The sequence below is a fragment of the Periplaneta americana genome, chromosome 8 (assembly GCF_040183065.1).
Source record: "Periplaneta americana isolate PAMFEO1 chromosome 8, P.americana_PAMFEO1_priV1, whole genome shotgun sequence".
Lineage (NCBI taxonomy): Eukaryota > Metazoa > Arthropoda > Insecta > Blattodea > Blattidae > Periplaneta > Periplaneta americana.
The window spans coordinates 53,165,052-53,191,678 of NC_091124.1; the positions used below are offsets into that span (position 1 = coordinate 53,165,052).

The 26,627-nt window shown below is 35.6% G+C and overlaps 1 long non-coding RNA gene across 1 annotated transcript in view; it reads left to right on the plus strand.

Annotated features, from left to right (window-relative positions):
• Window positions 1–328: 328 nt before the first annotated feature.
• LOC138704296 (uncharacterized) overlaps window positions 329–26,627 on the plus strand; it is a 39,491-nt gene continuing 13,192 nt past the window's right edge. Inside the window, exons 1-2 of the long non-coding RNA XR_011333302.1 lie at window positions 329–633; window positions 5,011–5,137. This is a non-coding gene — a long non-coding RNA (uncharacterized lncRNA). The remainder of the gene's footprint in view (window positions 634–5,010; window positions 5,138–26,627) is intronic.

Below are 26,627 nucleotides of genomic sequence, written 5' to 3' on the forward strand. Positions count from 1 at the left end.
ATCCAACTAGACGACAATAATTTCAACAGAGACGGGCCTACAGCTAAGTACTGCGTGGAAACTGGCTATCAACAGAAATTCAGAAAGAAGGATATTCTATCATATGACTTATTTTAATGTAAATTATACAATTATAAATTTGCATTACATTTTGAAATTGCTAACGTTTTCAGGATGGCATCTTCAGACATTGATAATAATTAGAGATATCTTGTGAAAAAATACATTGCATTAAAATTGTAGTGAAGATGTTTACATAATATCAAAGTATAGATAATTGATGTAAATATTAAAAAAAAAAAACATTAAAAAACGGTGAAACTTTCTTTTGTATTTAAGATGTTATGACTATAAGTACTGTGTTTAGGGAGTTAACTGTAAATGTAGGACTTGGGGCTTTCCCGGCGTTGGATATGGACTAATGTTTCTCTGGTTTTCAGCCAGGCGAGTTGGATTGTCGCTTCCAAGCTTTCGATGACTAATTCTGCCATCTTCTTCAAGGCATCGGTTTACTTGGACTTGGCCATCAAGGAAGCCATCGAAATCCAACTAGACGACAATGATTTCATCAAAGACAGGGGCCTACAGCTGAGTACTGCGTGGACAAACACAAACACAAATTCAGAAAGAAAGGTATTCAATCATATTACTCATTTTAATGTAATTTATACAATTATAAATTTGCATTACATTTAAAAGTGCTAACGTTTTTGCCATTCAGTGCGGCATCTTCAGACATTGATAATTAAAGACATCTTGTGAAAAAATACATTGCATTAAAATTGTAGTGAAGATGTTTACATAATATCAAAGTATAGATAGTTGATGTCAATATTAAAAACATTAAAAAACGGTGAAACACTTAAGTACACCAATTAAAATTAAATATCAAATATGCATATTTAATCGGAAATAAATTAAGTAATTATGTCAAATTACACTAAAATAAACGTACGTGAATACTATTAATCAAATACGTATTTCACTTGTATTAACATATTAAAAATAATTTAAACTGAATGCAAAAAAAAATTGTGTTTAGTTGTGTTACGTGCATGAGAGAATAGTTATAGACTATTATTTAAATGCTTAGAATTATTAAATATGCATATTTTTACAAAATAAAAAATAAGGCTAAATTATAACCAATCATAATTATCAAAGTCGTTAAATTGAACTACGTTGTAATTACCATGTGTGAACAAGAAGTTGTTGAAGTATGTTGATTATGTTATGATCAGGCTTCGGCCTAAGGACACAGAGTAACCAGTATGAGGTTTAGAGTACACGGAGTATAAATGACGTCATGACTCATGTGGAGGAGTGACTGCAATAGCACAGGTGGGTCCGTAATGTGCATTACCGTTGTGTGTATTGCTGCTTGGCTGCGGTACGTGTAACAGGCTTCGGCGCAGGGACACCTGATTGAAGGTCACAACTCACGTTAATATTTTAATGGTAGACATTTATTGTCTACACTAGAAATGTGCTTCATATACTGCATCTGTACAGGGTGAAATATATTTTGTGCCGTACTATGACATGTTGAGACACGAAGTAACGGCGCGCTCCATCTCCCACTCCACTCGACCAACACGACACTATCGACCGTGCGTTCTGAACTTCATACGTTTCTGTGCCCAGGGCCGAAGCCTGGTTATGATATATTTTGAATGAATTTAGTGAATCATAAATTTTGTTATGCAATTCGAAAGATATGGTTATCAATTGTGCTATGTTGTATTATGCTGAAAGGCAAGATTTATTGACGTTTATATACCGGCTAGACATGGTCCCATGGTACTTCAATCACTGAAGAAGATGACAGAGCTAGTCATCGAAATATTAATGTTAATGAGTGAGAAAATTCGCTCCGGCCGGCGCCGAGGATCGAATCCGGGACCCCAGTTCTGCACACTAAGGGGGGGAAACCAAAGGAGAAAGATTCGATGTGATGCTGTGGATTGAGCGTCGGTGTAGCTCAGTGGTAGAGTACGTAGTACGTATTACTGGGGGTCTCGGGTTCGATTCTATTCGCCGGAGCGAATTTTTCTCCGTCATTAAAGGCTTAGGATCCGGGACATTTTAGCAACCAATGTACGCACAATTTGACTATAGAATTCATTGAATATAGCAGACAGACATACTGTGAATGTAAAAATGACGTCAATGTGCTGCGTTATATTCTACTGTTAATAGTACATCTAGTGACGGTGGAAAATGAAGTAGGATACATACTTGAGTCATTCCATACAAAATTTTAAGAATATGCCAGCGATGTCATGAATTTTTTTGGGATTTTAATATAACCATGTTATTATTTAAATAAATTAAACTGTCAAGTATGACCGCCATATCATTAGTATTTTAGTCACACGGATGACTGAAAAATGGGTGGCAATTACATGCTATCCATAATGTTAAATATTCTAGACATCCTATATGAAGTGTCATCGAAACTAAATAGATGCCATTGTAAGCCTGAAAAACTATGTTTTAATACCTTAAAGACTAATTCGAATAATATTAAGGGATGCTCATAAAAACACCTCATTGAATAAAGAAATAGTTTTATATTCGAATGCACCAATTTAAATTAATGCGAATTTCATTCGTATTGAAGAAAATCTTATTCTTAATCCATCTCTCAAGTTTTATGACGTTATCTAAAATAACCTGTGAATAATTAAATTAATAAAATTATTAATTTTTGTTCCGACGGTTGAATATCGCTTGCTATGTGTGGCGGTCGTAGCATTCGCCAGACTTCATAACGATGAGTAATCTCAAACGACCGTCTACCTGACCTTGATCGCGCAACATTCTGTACGACGGGAGAGCCTATCTGCTGAGCTCCTTTGTTCCGGTGAGTTATTTTTTATTAAAAACTGACATGATATTTAAGTCAATATTCTGACATTTTCACAGTGGAATCAATATATCCTAAAGAATTAACCACATGTTTTTTCGTCTGTAAAAATGAATTGCATTTTGTGTTCTATATTATTTTAAATTATTTTACGGCGGGTAACTACTTAAAAAATTATACTTTTTTTTTTTCATTTTAAGGGAATTTATGAACAAGGCTCTCCTCTTTCGAATTGCATTGAAATCACTTTTCCATCTTCCTTTACATACCGGTAGTAAGAAAACTTCAATGAATGAAACCGTGTTCTTTGCTAAACCAATAATTTTAAATGCTGATTGCTGCCAAACTATGAAGGAATATTGCGTGAAATTCATATTTAGAACATACAAAATAACCTACTACAATATTTTTAACTTTTGAGACATCATGGTTCAAAAGCATAGGCTACTTTTTTTGCATTGAATGACCCACCTCACAAGTTTTCATGTCCCTCGGCGACATTGAAGGCGTTACAATGAACAACCATGTACATACTTGCAACTAGTTCGAAAAAACTGATCACTATGAAATGAAAATGCACTGTGATGGCCGGAGTTCGTTTCGTAGGGAGAGAATACTGTACTTATGATCACGAACTGGATTGTACACTAGTTCACAGGTAAACAAAACTCAACGCGCCACCTCACTCCATCTGTACTCCGTTGCACTGTAACTTCACTTCATCCTTAAGTTGCCTCGGATCCTAAGCCTGGTCATTAATAAACATTAACCATAACATATAATTCTGTAGTACCAAGAAATTAATAATCCATACATAGTCATTGAAAGCTTGGAAGCAACAATCCAAATCACGTAACTTGAGTATAAATGTCCGGGATTGCATAACTTGTATAAATAAAGGGCAGATGACTCACCCAATATATTACTGAAAAAAATATTGCAGTATTTATGTTTTATTTAACGAGATTTCCAGCTGCTGAAGTTTTACTGTATCGAAATTCGACGTGGGCGAGAAAGAACAGGAAAAAAAAAAAAAAGAATACTTGGAGTCGTCTATGCGGACTCAAGCTAAGGATTTTATTTCTGGTCAAAATCCATCAGCCATCATCCTCGGACGGGTTTGAACCCGCGAATTTCGGGTCATACTATTTCTTGACTGTAGGACTTGAAAACGATGGGTGGAAGAGTGATGAACCGAAGGATCATTCATTGATTGATTGATTGATTGATTGATTGATTCATTCATTCATTCATTCATTCATTCATTCATTCATTCATTCATTCATTCATTCATTCATTCCATAGATCTTACATGAGCAATAAAGCTTTAAGATGTGGAACAAGTCAAAATTTTACAATATTACAATTACAATTTTTACAGATTTTTACAGTTTTACAATTTAGTAATTTTCTACAATTTTTACAATATTTTGGCGAGATGTAATGAGATGAGGTGAGGTCCGAGGATTCGCCAAAAGATTACCCGGCATTTGCCTTTTGGTTGGGGAAAACCTCGGAAAAACCCAACCAGGTAATCAAATCAAAGGGGTTGATGCCGAGGACTCGCCATAGACCATCCGGCTTCAGTCCCACGGCTGGGGAAAACCTCGGAATAAACCATTCAATGAGACCAAAAGGGGATCCAACCCAAGCCCGAACGCAGCTCCGGATCAGCAGTCCAGCGAGTCTACCGACTGAGCTACATCGATGGCTCTACTAAAAATATACAATACATAGCCAGTCAGATTATTAAATTTACAAACGTAAACGATCATTCGTCAGTTGAGCTATATGTATAATACAAAACAAGTAGGGCCTAAGTTAATTAAATTTAAGGCATAAAGAATTAATCAGTTGTGATATACAGAAATTGATAATACATATCATGTAAACTACTTCAAATTACAAACACAAACAATTTATCAATAAAGCTATACAGATTACTATTCAATTTAAAGCATATAAAATTCATCGGCCAAAACTATACAAATATATACAATACAATGTAAGCAGAATAATTCAATTTACAAGCATACTTTCATTAAAGCTATAAAAATTTGTGCAATTAATATCAAGTGAAATGCTCAAACGAAAATGGTAAAAGAGGGCTTCTAGTGAATTATTTTATTTGTATTTTACAGACGTCCGTAACTGTGCTGGTGGCGAATAATGCAAGAAACAAGAACAAAGTGTCGCGGACAGACCATGGAAGCCCTTGGGACAGTGGGGCTGAGGCCCATGCTTAATTGACCGTTGCAGTAAGAGGGGGTGAGTGGTCAGTTTTATTTACAGGCTATTGGAGATGTGGAGGTGACAGTTTTATTGTAAATTCTTTGTTAATTTTTTTATGCCTTTAAATATATTTAGGCTGTAATTGAGTAGGAGAGGCCTACATTTTACATATATGTCGTTTTTCCACTGACTTATTAGGGATTGTGGGTTTACGGGCTTATGAGTGGGGATGAACATATTAAAACTATAATTTTGTATTATTTGCTTCTCTCTCTCATATGCCACTTAATATTATTTACTGTTTATAAATAGCTGGGGCTTCATATGTAATAAAAGCTAGTATTTTTAGTTGGTATAAATATACTGTAGAGTCTGTATAGGCTAGTTTCTATTTGATGCTTTTCCAATTCACTGCGGGCTAAAGCAAGGAGATGCATTATCACCTTTACTTTTTAACTTTGCTCTCGAATATGCCATTAGAAAAGTCCAGGAAAACAGAGAGGGTTTAGAATTGAACGGGTTACATCAGCTGCTTGTTTATGCGGATGACTTGAATATATTAGGAGAAAATCCACAAACGATTAGGGAAAACACGGGAATTTTACTTGAAGCAAGTAATGAGATTGGTTTGGAAGTAAACCCCGAAAAAATAAAGTATAGTATATGGTTATGTCTCGTGACCGGAAATTTATCCTTTGAAGAAGTGGAAAAATTAAAATATTTTGGGCCAACAGTAAAAAAATATAAACGACACTCGGGAGGAAATTAAACGTAGAATAAATATGGGAAATGCCTGTTATTATTCGGTTGAGAAGCTTTTATCATCCAGTCTGCTCTCAAGAAAGCCAAAAGAATTTATAAAACATTTATTACCTGTTGTTCTGTATGTTACGACTTCTATTTGAGAAGCTGATAAGTAATGAGAGTACTGAGTAAGGAATATAGATGATGCTCTTGAGGTTGTAAGGGAGCGAAGAAAGCAGCTATTTGCAAGGCGGAAATTTTTTCTGGAAAAATATGTATAATGGCGAATTTTCCGTCTCACGTCACTTACGTTAATAAATCTTTAAACCTGACATTAAAAAATATCCCTCGATATACAGCTTGTGGACTACACTTTTAATTAATTTCAGTAACTTCGCAACTTGCTGATACTTGCTCTCAACATTTTCCAAATAAACTATATGTAAATTATATTCAAGCTTAATTTGTCCAATGTATTAATATTAACGCTTATTTCTAATCCATTAAGCAAGGAAATGATTTCAGTGTAAAACCTCACAGTATCCTACTGCATATTGGGAGTATAAAATTTTCTTTAACATTTGTGTACCAATGGTCCCAATAATGCTTGACGAACAAATGAAAGAGTACTGCTTTGAAATAATTAGTACCTACTACGTAAAATGAAATACTGTGTTCGTTTTTTGTTATTTCGAAATTGCTCCAATATTTATATTTTCTTCAAATACTATAGGCCCACACAAATCATGTTAATAAATTAGGCTTTACAAACCACTAGCCTACTTTTTGAATTATAACAGAGTAAGGCTAATGTTTCTTGTGTTACAATTGTCAAATATAGACACTGACAATAATTGTGTTTTTTTCCTTCTGCTAAGTGTGTCTTAAATTATCCAAATGTAAAATTAATCGAACACTAGAAGCGCAGAATAGATTCTTGTACACTCCTCCAGCTAAGAACTGGTAAGAGCAACGCGTGAATGACGCAATCTGCACATCGCGAACATACACTGCACATTCTGTGTCTCATTTCTGGCATGCCTGATCTACATAGTCCACATAAGATGATAGGCCTGCGTCTGACTTGGCAAGCTGTTGTCCTCGAAGGTATAACGGCTACCATTCTTACGGTCTTACTAATAAACCGTGTACAGTTTTTATACGAGACTTATGCCGAGGTGAGACAGAAAGCGTTACTAATAAACCATGCATAAGCGATGGATGTATAAACAGTCTATAACTATATAATGGGAATTGCTTTGCAGTAGTTATATACACAAAATCCCTCGTTTAAGCGTTGTATATAGAGAAAAAATGGCCACCCCTCTAACAGCTGTTCGTATCGACTGTCATTTTATGATGATGGTTACCTTGTAACCACAGAAAAACAAACCAAAGAGCATAGAATAATTAGAATAATATTGCTGTAACTTGTACTCCTTGACCGAAATATAGCGTAGTAATCGATCAGAACCAATTGTATTATCGATACTTGACACGCCACACTAGAGAGCTCTACCGAATGCAATAGAGAACCTCAGATATTCTATTTCCTTTTGTAATGAAGTAATGACGAAACTATGACGCAGCTATGTAACAGCTGTACTGTTATACACGATATATGTAGTGATTATTAGTAAGGAATTTATACACGACTTATAATTATTAGTAAGGAATTTACACACGACTTATAAACGAGTTACTCATTGTATAAGTATAAGACAGTTAAATGTCTGTATATAGAGTTTTTATTAGTAAGACCGTAGTGGTTAGAACTGAGGTTAACAGGATTGAACCCTACCGAGGATGACGAATTTTAAGTGACGATAAAATACTAAACATGGATTTCTCCGGGAGGAGAGTAAATATGGGAGGACCGGACCGTGTCGTAGATTTATGACACATAAAAACTCATGCCTTTTATAGAAGCTTCAGGTCATTTTCCGTTCACGTTAATTTGGACGCGGAATAACCTCTGCATTTGAAAGCGTCGTTGAATGAATACTACTGTTACTACTGCAACAAGTCAGGCTGTCAACTCTTTAGCTTCAGCGGTTTCACTGTATCCTCTGACCAACGTTAACGTAGTCTATTTGTTTCGAATATTGATTGATAGTTGTAATACTGACAAATTGGATTAAGGTTAATCCGATCGTTTATAGAGCTAAATGCATTTTGTCAGTCGCTTAACACATGAGCACTGCTATTTGGCTCGTTGTACCATTGCATTGCTCGCAACTTGGGAAGAAAAGGGTCACAAGTGTAACAACTTACTAAACTAAAATGGCGGTGTCATTAAATTATGCGCAAAATGCACTTTTTTTTTTGTTAAGGCTCGTCTCCACTATTAAACATTTAATAACAACATGTTAAATATTACATGTTGAATTTAACATGTATATGGATATTTCAAGTCTCAATTGACTTAACATGTTGACTGATTATATTCAAGTTAACACTTTTAACATGTTGGCGTGTTTTCCAGCAGCAATGGAAAACATGTCAAGTCAATTCGTTTGCTTGTGCAGCGTCGGTACAGTTCGGCAAAGTTCGTACAGTTTCCATAGCAACAACTAACTTCCGATTTTGTGGCGCGTATCTTGATCATTTTTATACTATCATTGGTCCTTGGTGTTGGTGTAAGTTGTTCAAAGTAATGCAATGGACGAAAGAAAATACGTTAGAATAAAATTAATGCACTGATGGAAAGGCCTTGTTTGTGGGATGTAATACAGAGACAAAACAATGAAGGCCGACTGTTTTAAAGAACTGGAATTATTATTATTATTATTATTATTATTATTATTATTATTATTATTATTATTTAATTGTTCTCGAGAATGCAATAGAGAGTTTTCGCACTCTCGTCGAACGCTAAACGTTAATGCTGTGTTGACGTCAGTAATGGTCGTATTTGGTGATGTATGTTAACGTTCGTAAAACTTCGGAAAGAATAATTATACGATATTACCCGCTCCTTTAACATCTATCATGTCGTAGGTCCTATGATAGTCAATCAATCGCGCTGTAATTTTTTAATTGAGATGAAATAGCTGCTCTTAAACTGTCTTTCTTTGATGCAACAGGAAGTATGTTTGCAGCACTATATTAAAATCGTGTCCTGACATTCTCAGAAAGTTTTCGAATCCAAATCGATCTTCAACTTTAAGCTCGTTTAGAATGTCTTCTGCATAGTGTCTTTTACCAATATATTGCCGCACCTACATTCTCATTTTCTTCCTTTTCAAGGCCTTGTAACAAGCAATAGAGACAATTACAAAAGCCAAATCATCATCTGAGTCCATTGTCCACTGTCTACATTAAAATTTCACAGACTGTTTATGGTGGACTACGCAAAGAAAGTCAAGTTTAACATGTTTAACAGTGTGGACAAAGTGTTAAAATGAAATTAGCATTAACATTTTCAATCAACATGTTGAGATGTTAACGGTAAACAATTTAACATTTAACATGTTGTTGTTAATAGTGGAGACGAGCATTTATAGTACCATAAGCTACAAATAATTGGAAACAGAAAATAATTCTGCCCATATTTCATTTTTAAAACGCTTACTTACTTGCTAAGCAAGTACCTTTTGGTGTCAAGGATACGAGAGTTCTTCATCGTTGTTAAAACTCGCTCCTTATTAATAGGGACCGTATTCTGTTCCAGGGCGTACGGAGATAAGGTTAGTTGTTCATAGACTATATTGGCGTGACGTCATATTTGGCTTATGGCACAGGTACTATAAGGGAACACTTGCGTCTTGTTTGTCCTGCAGTTGACGTTCTATTCATGATTCAAATCTAGACCTTGAAGACTGTTGAAAAAGCATTCTAGCGATAGAGATTGATACTGCGATAATAATAATAATAATAATAATAATAATAATAATAATAATAATAATAATGGCTTTATTTAACCTGGCAGAATTAAGGCCGTAAGGCCTTCTCTTACACTCAACCAGGATTAAAACTTGCTTACACAGTTGAACATAAAACTGGATCGGAATTAAGTAATTACATACTGATACAATTTAGGTACATAATGAGATCAAAAGAGGTAGTTACATAAAATTTACCTCATAAAATAAAAATAAACATGGTGAAATACATATTAATGTTTTAGAATCAAATACGAATCACATAAAAAGAGAAGCCGATAATTAAAAAAAAATGTACACAGTAAAAATAAAAATAAACATATTAGTGAAAATAAACAATAAATCAATGAAAATAAATAATAGTGAAAATAAAATGACCTTCCCTACAATTTAAATTATTCGTTCATATATTTATTTAGTTCATTTTTACTGGACTGACAGAGCTAAGGTCATAAGGCATTATTTTTCACACAACCAGTATAAAAATACGTAGCAAATATACAGGGTGATCCGTTTGGGTATGGATAAAATAAAAACACCGTAAAAATTTACTACTGAATTTTATTTGTTGAAACTTCGTGCATACAACACTGAAAGATGGGAGATTCCTCAGAGCTCAACATGACCCCCATTGCGCACCCTGCACAACTCATAACGGTGATGCAATTCAGCCCATGTCCGTTGTAACATAAGAGGCGTGATTTGTTGAAAAGCTTGAGTAATTTTTGCTCTCAGATCATAAATGTTCCTGGGTTTATGTGAATAGACAATGTCTTTAACAAAACTCCACACGAAGAAGTCAGGAGGGGTTAGATCTGGGGAGTTTGGGGGTCAAGCGAAGAGATAGCATCTTCTCTTACTGGGTTTACAAATATTCGATATCACAATATTATGGAATCGTATGTCGGTACATTACGCACTTCATACTCACGTCGAAATTCCCGTTGAACTCTTTTAACAGTCTCAAATTTAGTATCCCAAAGAACACATTATGCCCGCTGTTGATTTGTAGTAGGCATTTTAATTATCTATGATTTTCATTTGTCCTTTCGGATTATGCATTGTTGATTGTCATATTTATGGAAACTCCCATCTTTTAATCATAATATAACCAGCAAGAAATTTTTTCTACTATCATAATAGATTTATAATAATAAATTAATATTATCCATACCAAACAGATCAGACTGTAGGGTAAAGTTGCCTATTTCCGTGATACCCCTAATCCCGTGATACTTTTTTTAAAATTGAATGTCAGTCAAAGCTTTGCCGTTCGACCATAGCGCCAGACATCTTTCTCGAAAGATTGTATCTTTCGCCTACTTTTGAGACATCGTTGAATTTCCTACCAAGATATCCAATCCCGTGACATTCAGTGAAAAAAACGTATCACGAAATTAGGAGTATCACGGAATTAGGCAACTTTACCCTATAACATCAATACAGAAAACAATACTTACTTACTTACTGGCTTTTAAGGAACCCGGAGGTTCATTGCCGCCCTCACATAAGCCCGTCATTGGTCCCTATCCTGAGCAAGATTAATCCAGTCTTTACCATCATATCCCAGTTCCCTCAAATCCATTTTAATATTATCTTCCCATCTACGTCTCGGCCTCCCTAAAGATCTTTTTCCCTCCGGCCTCCCAACTAACACTCTATATGCATTTCTGGATTCGCCCATACGTGCCACATCCCTGCCCATCTCAAACGTCTGGATTTAATGTTCCTAATTATGTCAGGTACAGAAAATAATGGAGTAATAATAATAATAATAATAATAATAATAATAATAATAATAATAATAATAATATGATATATATTTAATGTCATCAAAAAAATCATACAAGTAATGGTGCACCTTCACATTGCTGTATACAGATACTCACCATTACTATACTTACATTTACATACCGTTGTCAAAGCATATACATGATAGTGACGTCCTACGTATTAATCCTTTAGGTACTCTAATTAACTGTAGCTTAACTATTAGAACTAGAACTTCGTTACTATTGGTATTACAATTACAGCTTTGTCCCTTCATTTGTAACCGCGTAATAACAGATTAATTTTCTTATTTTTTCAGTCAGTATCTGGGGCATGCTATTGACACATATTAGTCTTAACTGTTATTCGTTTTGCATGTCGATTATATAATACTGCCACCCTAATCTTTATTACAGTTCATTCACATATTTCTAATAAGAATTTCGCGCACATTTTCACACTTTGGACTCTCTCGACCAGTTCACGTCCTTCTCTAGTGTTCGCTCCATTCTACCACTCTTTCGATTATTTCATTTGTCCCCATCCCTAGCAATATAATTATTTAAGTCCACTTTTTAGCCAATTAAAATTTATCACAATTTCACCAATATTGTTATTCCCTTCATCACAATTAACACATACAATGAAATTACATTTTAATCTTCTATCTATCTTTCCCGTTTTTTTTCTATGTCTTGTTTAATTCCCCTATTAAGTCATTTTTCCTAAACGATATCTGTTCTAGTAAACAATAATAATAATAAATTTGATAACTGGTATAAAGAGGATATGTTCTTGTGCCAATTTTCTTCAATAGAGATGTACCACTAATGCGAGTATTTGTGATAATATCATAAGGTTCTTGTAATGGCTTCGCCGATTTCTACAAAGCTGGATACGAACTATGTTCTCGAGATTCTCTTCGCGTAATAAACCATTTGTTAGAAACCCCAAGTTAACGATCTTAATAATGCAGCGTTGTTGGAGGTGGGGGTTAACACCCGACCTGGGCGCTCAAATTTATACCACACCGAGAGTCTCTAAGTGAGAGTTCCACCTCGGCTGCTTGGACTCCACCACGTCTGCCAGCGTGGGGGTGGCATTGTGACTGTTGAACAATAGCAGCGTGTCCCTTAACACCCAGCCTTGACCAAGTCACAACAGGCTGCTAAGCAGAAATTAGACGTTGTCTAGCAAAGGAATTTCCTTTAAATTGTGTTTGCTTAATGATATGGCGATATTACTCGTAGTCTAGACAGTGGCGGCTGATTGAGACAAGTGAGGCCGGGCCTCAGTCACTTGGCTTAACTGAAATCAAATTTTGTGTGTTTATATAATGTATTAGTTATTTGAATGGAGCATATAAGATGTATATATATATGCATATCTTCCTCCTGTGACTCTGAATAAAGCGATCATTCCATTCAGTTCAACTGTAAAAAACCTGGGAGTTCATTTTGAATCTAATCTTACCTGGAACACGCATATCAAACACACATGCAAGAAAGTATTTTCCACTCTTCACTCATTAAAAAGATTGTACCACTATCCAGCTAAATTAAAGCAGACGCTTGTACAGACTCTTATTATGCCTCATTTCGATTATTGTGACGCTTTATTCAGTGATCTCAGGGTGGATTTATCCCAGAAACTGCAACGTGTTCATAATGCGTGTGTTCGTTTCATTTGTAATGTCCGCTACTACGATCACATTTCGCCTTCTTTCGATAAATTATTGTGGCTCAGGTTAAATGAGAGGAGAAAGTTACATTCCCTTTCGCTCTTATACCGAATTTTGCACACCTCTACTCCCTCTTACTTATCTGTCCGATTCCACAGTCTTTCTCGGTATCATAACTTAAATACTCGGTCACAATATGATAACACGCTAGAAATACGACTGCACACATCATCTCTTTATTCTTCATCTTTCACTGTTGCTACTTCTCACCACTGGAATTCTCTGCCGCCTGAAGTCAAGGGCTGCCGAACTTTAATTTCCTTTAAATGTAAATTAGGAAAATATCTTATGATGAGTTGCCAGACCTAACGCGTTGCAAATATTTAATGGAATGTGTTCCATTGTATTTATTTTTATTTTTTTTTGTTTCTTATTTTTATTATCTAAATCGTGTTTATTTATCACTTAACGCCAGTATGTATCCCACTGTGTTGCCTTACGGCCTTAACTCTGCCAGGTTAAATAAAGCCATTATTATTATTATTATTATTATTATTATTATTATTATTATTATTATTATATTATGATGTATATAGACCTGTTTTGCAGTAAAATTTGTTCCTGAGGCCAGGATCGCTCGTGCCAGGTCTGGCTTCTGTATTTCGTATGTTTTCGCGGGCTTTGAGGTTGCGCTTGAAACGTTGTAGCTGAGGCACAATTCGTCTGGCCTCGTGGCCTGGTCAAGGGTAGAGTGGGATGGGAATAGCAGTGGTGACTTGTTTTCCTAAAGAGGCCATACATGTAAAAAATTCCAGTTCTTTGGTAGGCAGAGACCCACACTATTCTCTCCCCTTATGTCTTAGTTCAGTCATGTCAACTGACGCCCATAGGCGCAAGTGCTCGCTTTAGAGCTCAGGAGAGCCTAAGCGCTTTACAGCGGAAAGGAAAGAGACAGACGAAAGAGGTAGTATATGCCGCTTGGTTGTGCTACATACAGGGATGGCCAGCACTGATTCAATGGATAAAGGGAAGAGAACTTATTAAAACTGTACCCATGTTCATTTTTAGATTTGTCTGAGAAGTAAAAGTCCATTATAAGAAAGTAAGTTTTAATTGTAACGTTCATTTTTCACAAGATTGCTTTTTTATTCAAAAGGAATATTTTCTCAATTTTTTTTTATAAAAAAGTGAAATTTTCAGATATGTTTATTTAGTAGCCTTACAGGTACTGAAACGATGTTTTCCTAAATCTAATATAAGTATCGTACCGTAAATACGTATTACTGAAAATAGTGTATTGAAATTTTTGAAAATATTCGCATGGAAAATGTTAGTAAGGAAATGAATAAAACAAAGCAACTACGTTTACATCATAAACAAAAGATATGTGCGCGTGTGTTGTAAAAACGTCAGCTCTATAGCTTCAGAAGATTTCGAGAAAATAATTTAATATTCTGATGATAGGAAGTTGCGCACCAGTATCACCTTAAAAGCATACTGCGATAACAGTTTTGTTATGTAATATTAGTTACAGTTAAAACATATACCTGGGTAACTTTGCTTTGTACTATAATATTGTTTTGATTATTTCATTGATTACTTTTATAAGGCTAAATATATCATCAATATAAATTCCAGCTTATCATGTCATACTCAATCTCTTTTTTTTTTGGGATATAACTTTCTTTATGAATGATGTGTTTCATTCACTTAGTACAGTATAGTTGTACTACTATGGAATGTATGTGAATATTCCTTCTTAACTCTTTATTATGTTATTAACGTTTAAAACACAACTGCAATATTAAGAAATTGGTGTTAGTACTTTTTTTCAGACATTATACGTAATATCAAACAGAAAGAATCCATATAAAATAACGACATAAAATTTCACGTTACGTTTGAAGTTTGTACACCACTGTTTTGTAAATCCAACAGGCTGCTTATTCATATACACAATCCTTCCTCATTCCATAGCTAGCGCTTGATGCCCGCGTACGACGTCAAGGTCAGAAAAATGCGCTTGCTTTGACATCACTGTCTTAGTTTATGACTTAAGCGACGGTGTTGTACTATTGTACTTCGTAGTACAGTAGTGAATCTGGGCCAATGTTATGTGTTTCGGGAAAATATAAACAAAAACAAATGCGAGAAATGACGATGATGTAGTTAATTCATTGTTTGAGTGTCCTTTTTCGAGAAGAAATAATATTGAAAGAAAGGAAGTTTTAAATAAAAAGAGAGCCTACCGAGATACCTACGACATCGCTGACATTTTTTCTGAGAGATAATCTTAAAATGTGAGTTTCTATTGCATCCTGGTACGTGCAACATAAATGGTTAAGTGATAATGTGGTGCAAAATAAACTTTTCTGTTGGCCTTGTTTGTTGCTGTCAAAGGAAAAAAATAAAAAGAAAAGGAAATAAGGGGAATTTCAACACATAATAGGGTAAACTAGGGCCTGTTGGACAGTCGGGCATGTTGGACATTCTGTATTTTAACGTGTTACCTCGCCACTTGTGGGCACCACATTCTGCTAGAAGTCAATGACGGAAGTAGCCGGTAACACGTTAAAATACAGAGTGTCCAACATGCCCGACTGTCTAACAGAACCTAGTTTACCCTATGGGTTGTTTCATCACACTGAAAATATCACTGAAACTCTCAGCATTACAGCTTATTTGTTGAGTGAAATTATTATTTTTACTAATAATAATAATACAGTAATAATAATATTAATAATATAATAACAATAATAATTAATATCATGAATAAACATTTCCTATCGGAGGCACTTATACTAGTTGCATCTGGCCTCACCGAGGATTTCCATCACCGGCCGCTACTGAGTCTAGAGTCTAGACCAGCGTTTTTCAACCTTTTTCAACATGTGGCACACTAAAGTTGTAATTTAAAATCTTGCGGCACACTAGTTTAATCTAAACCAGTGGTTTCTAACTAGAGGAGGGAAAATATATATTTAAAAAAAAACAAGTTAAGTGTGGTATTTTTTAAGATTGGTCCATAGTGTCACTTGTAGGGGAAAAGGTCGCAGTTGGGGTTTTTCCTCAACCCAATAACTTTCGGTGTTGTAACCCGGACTCATTTCACCGGCATTATCACCTTCATCTAATTCAGACGCTAAATAACCTAAGATATTGATAAAGCGTCGTAAAATAACCTACAAAAAATAAGATATTAACAAATAGTGTAATAATAAATAAGTATTGCAGCCATATGTGTTGTACCTTGAAAAGGTGGTATTCAGTTTGTGTTTTCATACTGAACTAATTTACAAAGATAGGAAATAATATAATTTTATGTGTATTTAGGTCCAGTCTGTCTAAAATTACTATATTTATTTATTGTACCATGCGTCATTCTGAAATTCAAATCATGGAGTAAATATCATGACCACCTGCACGAGCCGCCAGAGCGCACCATGGCAGTGATCTGCTTTTGCAGCGAAACTACGAACAACTTGTAACTGCTGCGGCTGGCTCCGTCTATCTTTCTCTCTTTCAAGGTTTTTTTTAGCACTTTGTGAGCACGGGTTGCCCATTCATGAACTTGGGTATGCAGCGAACCTTAGTGTGGTCAGCCGGTGTGGGTTTGGAAATGCATCTAGCTTGAGGATCGGCGCAATAAGGTCACAATGATGGATCGTAGTGGCCTCTCACTTAAATTTAAATTAATTTCAATTCAAGATTAGTACGATATTCTAACTTTATTGATCTGGCACCCTGGCTGCTCGTCAGTTATTCTCTTGTCTGTTAATCACACATCTACACTGTGTTTCCTCAAATTACAATGACACTTTGAAGGGCTTTTCCTCAAATTACAATGACACTTTGAAGGACTTTTCGTCAAATTACATACCCTAATAAACATTCTTCAAATTACATGCCCCCGTTTTGAATGATTTTTCTTCTTTCTCTCATATTTCTCCCTCCACTTGCATGTACAGTCACGAAGCTTGGGATGATTTTTTTTTGCTTTTCCCGCTATAGTTGCTAGCCGCTTGGAGCGCTGTGAGTACTAGAAACAATAGACTGTGCCACTGCCACCGTGATCTAATACAGGCCGGAAGGCAGATCATATGACTCGCTTAACCCGATCATGAAGGGCGGCGTTTCAACCATATAAATTAGTTGGAATGCATAAAGATTAAGATGTATATCTCTAAAATGTAGTGTAATTGCATTAATAAAATTTAAAACAATGATTATGAAACACTTCAGACATAATTCACTTGCGAGTTAAGGTGTAATATTATTTTTGATGTGAAAATTAAGTTGTTTGTATGTGTAATACCTGCATTTATTTCGATTAAATATTGCGAAATTATTGTAAATGTTAAAAAATGTTATGTTTTATTTAACGACATTCGCAACTGCAGAGGTTATATCAGTGTCGCCGGATGTGCCGGAATTTTGTCCTGCAGGAGTTCTTTTACATGCCAGTAAATCTACTTACATGAGTATGTCGCATTTAAGCACACTTAAATGCCATCGACCTGGCCCGGGATCGAACACGCAACCTTGGGCATATAAGGCCAGTGCTATACCAACTCGCCAACCAGGTCGACAAAAATTATTGTACATTCATGTATGCACGATTCAATAATTTTCAGTTGCACCGCACGGATATTTAGATATGTTGAAATTATAGCTTATGTTTACTTACCAGTTGCCCCTTTCTGTCTAATTTTAGTGGTCTCCAATGCCCTGCCTCCAATATTTAACTTATATTCCTATATTCGCAATTATACATTATAATTAAGCATAATGTCGTGTATGATACCCCGCATATTCAATTTGCCTGTATTTTAATATTACAATTGAGTACCGATACTGAATTATTGTATTTATCTACTACCTAAGAGACTAAGTAACACAATCGTACGTACACTAATTTCATAGGAGTGGTATGGTAAATTTTCTATCTACAATTAAGGAAGGTAGATGTGCTAAATTAAAATCACAATATAAATTATTTTTTTTATTAAACTTCAAAATAGCTTCAATTCTAAACTTAAAATGTTGATGCGAACAATTATGTTAACATGTAAAATTCTCTTGACAATAAAATAAGACAGTTTTGTAATTATTTCTGCAACATATCACGCAACAAGAAGTAAACGGAACTTATGGACACATTACATTAAATAAAACTTAGCTATTATACGCAATAAAGTTAGAATATAATATTTCACTGAGCTCCATACACTGAAATAGAAAACCCGAGCATACATTACGGCCTGTTCTAGATCGAAAAGGCATTGACTGTGCCGTATTTCCCATTGTTGTGAAAAGTTGTGTGAACTGTGATATGTTCGTTATCGATTGTAATAACTGTAAATGGCTAAAATACAATAATTTTAATAATGATATGGGACAAGGAGATGTCGGTAGTACTATAAATTGTAAGAAAATGAGGTCAGAGTTATCCTTATTCCGAAAGATTCAGGAAGGTGAGTTTATAAAATATAACATATACTTTATGAAAATAATATATAAACCTTATGTATTTCATATTTCAATAGTGGAAGGAAGGTTTTAATTTTTTGAAAAGAACACGATATCGAAAGTACAATACATTTCATCGTCTGCTAGGGAAAGGGTCTGTGATGAGGCGATAGTAGCGTTCCTGGTGGTTAGCAACTTTCTATGGATGCATATTTGTTAAGTATTGAGCTTCGTGATTGTACAGGGACATCATTTTATTTTTACTAATATTTTTAATATTAACCTGGCTATACCTTTGGATTAACGGTTGAAAACAGAAAACACCGTTTGCTACCCCTTCCACGAACGGAATTCGATGATACTGACGTAAAATACAAACAAATCACTTTACTAGGTGTAGGAGTGGAGAAAAATAGTTCGTCCATTTACGTAAACTAGGAAATTTCGCAAGTTCGAGTTTGATAATTTTCATTAGATTTTTGTTTAAGCAAAATACAGTACAGTATTAACAATAAGTGTTTTTACTCACGAACTGAGTTAACCATGCGAACGTATTCATTATGCAGTGTATATTATACTGTCTACAGCACATTAGCGTACAATGTAGAGAATGAAGTTAAATAGAAAAATAATCATGATATGGATATTTAAACACATTTTTTAAAATGATGGCCGTTCATTTCGACACAGGCTTCAGTTTTTTTGTCCCTATTATCGCACTATAGACTATTGCATCTAATTCCAATTACCAGTTTCGTCCTTCGTACTAGTAACTAATGCTGAACTAATTCTGTACCTAGTCTATAAAAGAGTACCTTACGTACTGTAAATTCAATCTTCACTTCTGCCCGATCCGAAAAGATAAAATTACTCAGACATGCTATCTACTGTCTGTTCAAGTAGTTATGTCGCAGGATCGTAGAAAGAGGGGAAATCACGTGACAGTTAATTACTTAACGAGGCCATGTTATTGAAGTTATTTTAAACAATTTTATGGGGTATAATATTACGTAGACGTCCAATTCCTAACAGAAATTAATGTTCTCAGAAAAGAGCTAAGACAGCCCAGCCACTAGCATTTACAGAGAGGCGAATAGAAGCAGGTGGGGGAAACCGGGATGCGACGTAGGCCAATGGAAAATGATGCAATATTGAAAGCTCTTTCGTCACTGGAAAACGCGAAAATATTTTTGGAACGTACTGTTTACTATGACCGTAAGGCTACTCTGACTATATGCGGTCTTGGATCTGTGTGGAGGACGGTTGAACTTCATTAGTAGAAGGGTGGGAGTGAAGTACATCCAAAAACTCAGGTACAATAAAAATGGAAGTAAAAATAAAATTATGTCCCTGTATAAACCTTATGTATTTCATATTTCAATAGTGGAAGGAAGGTTTTAATTTTTTGAAAAGAACACGATATCGAAAGTACAATACATTTCATCGTCTGCTAGGGAAAGGGTCTGTGATGAGGCGATAGTAGCGTTTCTGGTTCTTAGCAACTATCTATGGATGCATATTTGTTAAGTATTGAGCTTCGTGACTGGGAATGCCAAATAAAGAAAATATCCAAGAGAGTATGCTATACCATGCATTTTCTTAACCCGTTCAGAAACTTCCTCCCGCCAAAATTAAAACAGACTTTAGTGCAAACCCTCGTATTACCACTGTTTGACTATTGCGACATAATACTTACAGATTTGACAACTGAACTTTCGAACAAGCTACAGCGTGTGCACAATATGTGTGTCAGATTCATCAGCAATGCTCGCAAATTTGACCATATTACACCATCGTTCAAATATTTATCCTGGCTGCGACTCAATAACCGTAGATCACTTCATTCGCTTTCTTTTCTGTTTCGAGTTCTCCACACTTCTACTCCAAATTATCTTCGTTCCCGGTTTAACTACTTATCCTGCAATCACAATCTAAACACCAGGTCACAAGAGAGCCAAATCCTGGCAATTCCTCCCCGTAGAACATTCCACTATTCATCCTCTTTCACTGTCTCCGTCCCTCGTGAATGGAATTCTCTACCTCAGAAGATTAGGGGCTGCCAGACAATAACTACTTTCAAGACAAAGCTAAACAATTTCTTAATGACGCAGTCAAATTGAAGTTGTAATTATAATCATAATCGAGTTTTTAATGATTTAATTATATTTAGGTATGATTATTATTATCAATGTTATTATTAGTATATAATTATTTCATTGGAGTGTTGGGAAGGTAAAAGAATTGTTATGTATTATATGTGTATGTGTATTTATTCACACTGCAGTAGGTATATACCCGGTGGCAGTGGTAACTAATTACACTCAATAATGACAATAATAAACTTATTAATTAAAAATACAATTAATAATAATACTAATAATTAATACTAACAATAATTAATAATAATAATAGTAATAATAATAATAATAACAACAACAACAGGGAATATACTAAATTAAATGAAACGATCACTTAAAATAACATTTGAAATAAATCTAATTTGTATCTTAAAACTAAGATCGAACTAAAACCTACGAGTATGATATGTTGATGTCTCCACAAGTACCTTTCAAATTACACTCATTTCGCTGTCAACTCACTCACTGCACTGGAACTACGACACATTTCACTGATTCTATCCTGATTTCACTAATTCTTCAAAAACATTTCACTGTTCATATACTATGCACTGCCACTATAAACTATAAAGCTTCACTGACAGGAACACGTTTCACTTTCACAGCACACTTCACTGACACGACATACTTCTTCACTGATACAACACACTTCACTGACACAACATAATTCTTCACTGATACAACACTTCAATAACAACATATCATTTGCACCCTTTAAATACTGTGTATAATTACCGTCTATTAGTAAGGTCCTTAAGTTGCTCCTTAGCAATATAGTAATTTTGTATTTTTGTATCGCACTGGTTGAGTGGGAGAGAAGGCGAAATGGCCTTAACTCTGCCAGTTAAAATAAACCATTATTATTATTATTATTATTATTATTATTATTATTATTATTATTATTATTATTATTATACTAGACTGTGCTGTAACTCACCTGCTCCATTTTGCGTGCTCAGCAAGAAGAGTGAACATGCTTAAAGTCACAAATTCATAACCTGCCGAACACTATCTCAAATAGTCTGTACTTCAGCTGTTCGCTTCGTGGTCTTATTTACTTGTTACTATGACTCCCACCGGCCAGAGCAAAAATCCAACCAAGAAGCCATTAAGTTCGGTAGGATATTAGAGGCAGAAAAGTCGCAGGATGGAGCGGTCTCCGAGAAGCAAGGATCGGAGTCGACGGCGGCGGCGACGAGCTCCCAGGAGGCACATTGGTTGCGAGTTTAATTAGTCACTTCACTGGCACCGCTATTGGTCCCCAGGGTCGGGGTCCGCAGCAGCTACACGACGCCTCGGATGTAGTAAAAGTTCACTGCTTGGTGGAATGGAATGGACGGTACACATTCCTAAGCTCAGACCTGAAAACAAGAGCGAATTTCTAAACCAGAAACCAGAGCTCATAGGCAGATAAATTGCATTGCTATCACATACATCTAGTGAAACTTACAGCAGAGTCCGTATAGGCCAGTTTCTATCTGATGCTTTTCCGATTCACTGCGGGCTAAAGCAAGGAGATGCACAATCACCTTTACTTTTTAACTTCGCTCTAGAATATGCCATTAGGAAAGTTCAGGATAATAGACAGGGTTTGGAGTTGAATGGGTTACATCAGCTTCTTGTCTATGCGGATAACGTGAATATGCTAGGGGAAAATCCACAAACGATTAGGGAAAACGCGGAAATTCTAGTTGAAGCAAGTAAAGCGATAGGGTTGGAAGTAAATCCCGAAAAGACTAAGTATATGATTATGTCTCGTGACCATAATATTGTACGAAATGGAACTATAAACATTGGAGATTTATCTTTCGAAGAGGTGGAAAAATTCAAATATCTTGGAGCAGCAGTAACAAATATAAATGATACTCGGGAGGAAATTAAACGCAGAATAAATATGGAAAATGCATGTTATTATTCGGTTGAGAAGCTTTTCTTATCTAGTCTGCTGTCAAAAAGTCTGAAAGTTAGAATTTATAAAACAGTTATATTACCGGTTGTTCTGTATGGTTGTGAAACTTGGACTCTCACTTTGAGAGAGGAACAGAGATTAAGGGTGTTTGAGAATAAGGTTCTTAGGAAAATATTTGGGGCTAAGAGGGATGAAGTTACAGGAGAATGGAGAAAGTTACACAACGCAGAGCTGCACGCATTGTATTCTTCACCTGACATAATTAGGAACATTAAATCCAGACGTTTGCGATGGGCAGGACATGTAGCACGTATGGGCGAATCCAGATATGAATATAGAGTGTTAGTTGGGAGGCCGGAGGGAAAAAGACCTTTGGGGAGGCCGAGACGTAGGTGGGAAGATAATATTAAAATGGATTTGAGGGAGGTGGAATATGATGGTAGAGACTGGATTATTCTTGCTCAGGATAGGGACCAATGGCGGGCTTATGTGAGGGCGGCAATGAACCTCCGGGTTCCTTAAAAGCCAGTAAGTAAGTAAGTAAGTATCACATATATCACTCTTAAGCAACCCGTAGTACTTGAGTCGCTTGAAGCCGTCTGATAACACTGAATAACAAGGATTTTGCTCCGACTTAAAACAATTTGTCAAAATTAGGGCTTGCAAAGGCAGGACCCAATTTGAAGTAAAATTGTAATAAATAAATATTATTGATCAAATGAACAGTTTTAACTGTCTTCGATATACGATTTCATAAGAGAAATATAAACAGAAAAATTGCGAAGTTTCTAGAAATAAAAGGTATCGTCAACATAATATTCTAAACAATCCCAAATTCTTACACAATACATTGGTTATCTCTACATTGTTGCATGGTATGGCATTTGGGCACTAAGAGAACAAGATTAATCCAGGATAAGAGCAGAAAATATGACATTTTTAAGGAAAACTGCAAAATATACACGTCAAAAGTACAAAACAATCAATAAATTTTTGTCAGAACTGAAAGTCTTCACAGTTTCGAACAGAATTAAAAATTACCGTTGTAATAATTGGACTCAACACATTCTTCAAATGGACAGAAGCAGATTACCACATTTAATCCTGAAATACAATCCCATGAAAGAATAAGTCAAGGTCGATCATGAGACTTCTAGACTGATGCATTAGCATCGGGCCAGGACACGGGACCTACTTGCCTGACAGATTTATGATGATGTTGATGATTATGATGGTGATTATGATGGTGTGTTATCGTATTGTGATATTAAATAAATTCCTTTGTTTTATTGCATTATTTTCTATTATATTTTTTCAAATTACATTGAACAACAAGAATTTTGCTCCATCTTAAAATAATGTGTCCCTTATGGCTTGATGATGTTAATGAGATTTATAAAATCTTTATGTATTATTTATAAAAGATTTCAATTGTTGATAATAATATAATAATAATAATAATAATAATAGAATATCTTGTTAATATAATTATTTATCTTGTTTATACAAACTTTTTGATTGGAAGTGCGCTGAATCCGAAAATATATCTCTTTTCTTCGTATCACGTAAGGTTTTTAAGATATGCTATGATTTAACTTTTCGATAAGTACTCCCCGAGGAAACATCTGGCACGGGTTGGGATATAAACCAAAACAAAAGCTAGTGCATTTTATGAGTTTATGACTTATTTCCGGTTTCTTATGGTTGTTGGCATGTTATTTTGTACTTATAATAAATAAACAGATATTGGTCCCTTCTATTAAATAAATTTCGTAACAGTTCAAAGTGAGGTCTATTTAATGAACAAACGAGTGTGTGGTTTTCAGTATTTAAAGGAAAAGTTTACCAGTTTGAGTGAAGGCAAATTAAAAGAGGGCATTTTCATCGGTTCACAAATTCATAAAGTTATGGCTGACCCTTTGTTTGAGGAAAAACTTTCCGTTACAGAAAGAATGGCATGGCTCGCTTTCAGAGACGTTCACTCAAATTTCCTTGGAACTTCTAGGGCAGAGAACTACATAGTACTTGTTGTGGAAACCATGTTAAGTGCATATGACAAAATGGAGTGTAATATGTGTCTCAAAATACACTTTTTACATTCTCATTTAGATTTCTTTCCTCCTAACTTTGGAGTGGTAAGCGACAAGTATGGGGAAAGATTTCGTCCAGAAATATCTGAAATGGAAAAGCGATATAAAGGAAAATCAACATCCACATGCTTGCAGACTATTGTTGGTTCCTTGCAAAATACAGTCCCGGGTCTAGTCATCCAGAAAATTATTTTAAATGTAAGTTCAAATTCCGAGATTTTTTTTTTATATGCATGAAATACTTTTATTGTTGTTGTGTTTCACACTATGTAACATCATTTTTGTATCAAGTACACATTTTTCAAGTATTATGAGGAGTTTTTAAATCCTTCTTTCTATTTTTTCTCGAAAATCAGTTTGTGTTCGGGATTCCCATTTTGATGCTATCGCTTCCGAATTTAGTCCAGAGGGAATACAGGACCGCATCCATTTCCTCGATATGGCCATTATTTCCGGGGATTAGAGACTGTGATGTTTTAGATAGCCAAAAAATAAATCCAGAAGAAAGTGCAACGGAATTGCTCGATTTTATTGGTGATTGTTAGTAAACATGCAGGGATGCTACAGTGAAAAGGGCGAGCCTCTGAGCCCCTTCGTTTTCCTCGTGTAGAGCAAATTCAGTTGCCCTTTACGTTGCAGATGCAGTTCGAGGACCTCTATTAGTCGCATTTATCGGATTTGTTCTCATTATACACAAGGCGGAGTTATGGCGGCGAGAATGTTGGCGGAATAGAGATTTCTACTCTTTTCTCGAAAATCAGCTTGTGTTCGGGGTTCCCATTTTGATGATATCGTATCCGAATTAGGTACCCAAAAATTGGGGCTAGAAAAAGTGCGCGGGATTTGGTGGATTTTTTGGCGCCTTGAATATCGGCGGAATAGTGGTTTAAACCCTTCCCCTTTTTTTCTCAAAAATCATAAATTGTTCGCGATTGCCATTTTGATGCTATCGTGTAAGAGAACAGTCATGGGGGAATACAGGGCCGCATCCTGTTCCTCGGTATGGTCATTGTTTCCGGAATTAGAGACTCAAATATTTTAGGTACCCAAAAATTGGGGCCAGAAAAAAAGTGCGACGGATTTGCTGGATTTTTTGCGTTGATTACTAGGGAAGATGTGGGGATGCTACAGTTAAAAGGGCGGGACTCTGAGCCGCTTCGTTCTCCTTGTGTACAAAAAAGTATGTTTTGGAAAGTCAAAATGACCATTTTTTGAAAATTTGCCGGACTCTCCCGTCCAAACGCGCGGGGATAGAGAGTTGTCCTTTACACTGAATATAGAGTTCGAGAAGCTGTATTCAAAGCACTCCTGGGCTTTGTTCTAAGTATACGTACTGCGGTGTTATGGCGGCTAAAATGTCGGCGGAATAGTGGTTCTCGATTGCCATTTTGATGCTATCGTGTAAGAGGTAAGTCATGGGGGAATACAGGACCGCATCCCGTTCCTCGGTATGGCCATTATTTCCGGAATTAGAGACTCAAATATTTTAGCTACCCAAAAATTGGGGCTAGAAAAAAAGTGCGACGGGTGTGCTGGATTTTTGCGGTGATTACTAGGGAAGATGCGGGGATGCTACAGTTAAAAGGGCGGGCCTCTGAGCCGCTTCGTCCTCCTTGTGTAGAAAAAAGTATGTTTTAGAAAGTAAAAATGACCATTTTTTTAAATTTGCCCGCCTCTCCCGTCCAAACGCACGGCGATAGAGAGTTTTGGTTTATACTGAAGATAGAGTTCGAGGAGCTGTATTCAACGCACTCATGGGCTTTGTCCTAAGAATAAGTACTGCGGTGTTGTGATGTTCTCGATTGCCATTTCGATGCTATCGTGTAAGAGGTAAGTCATTG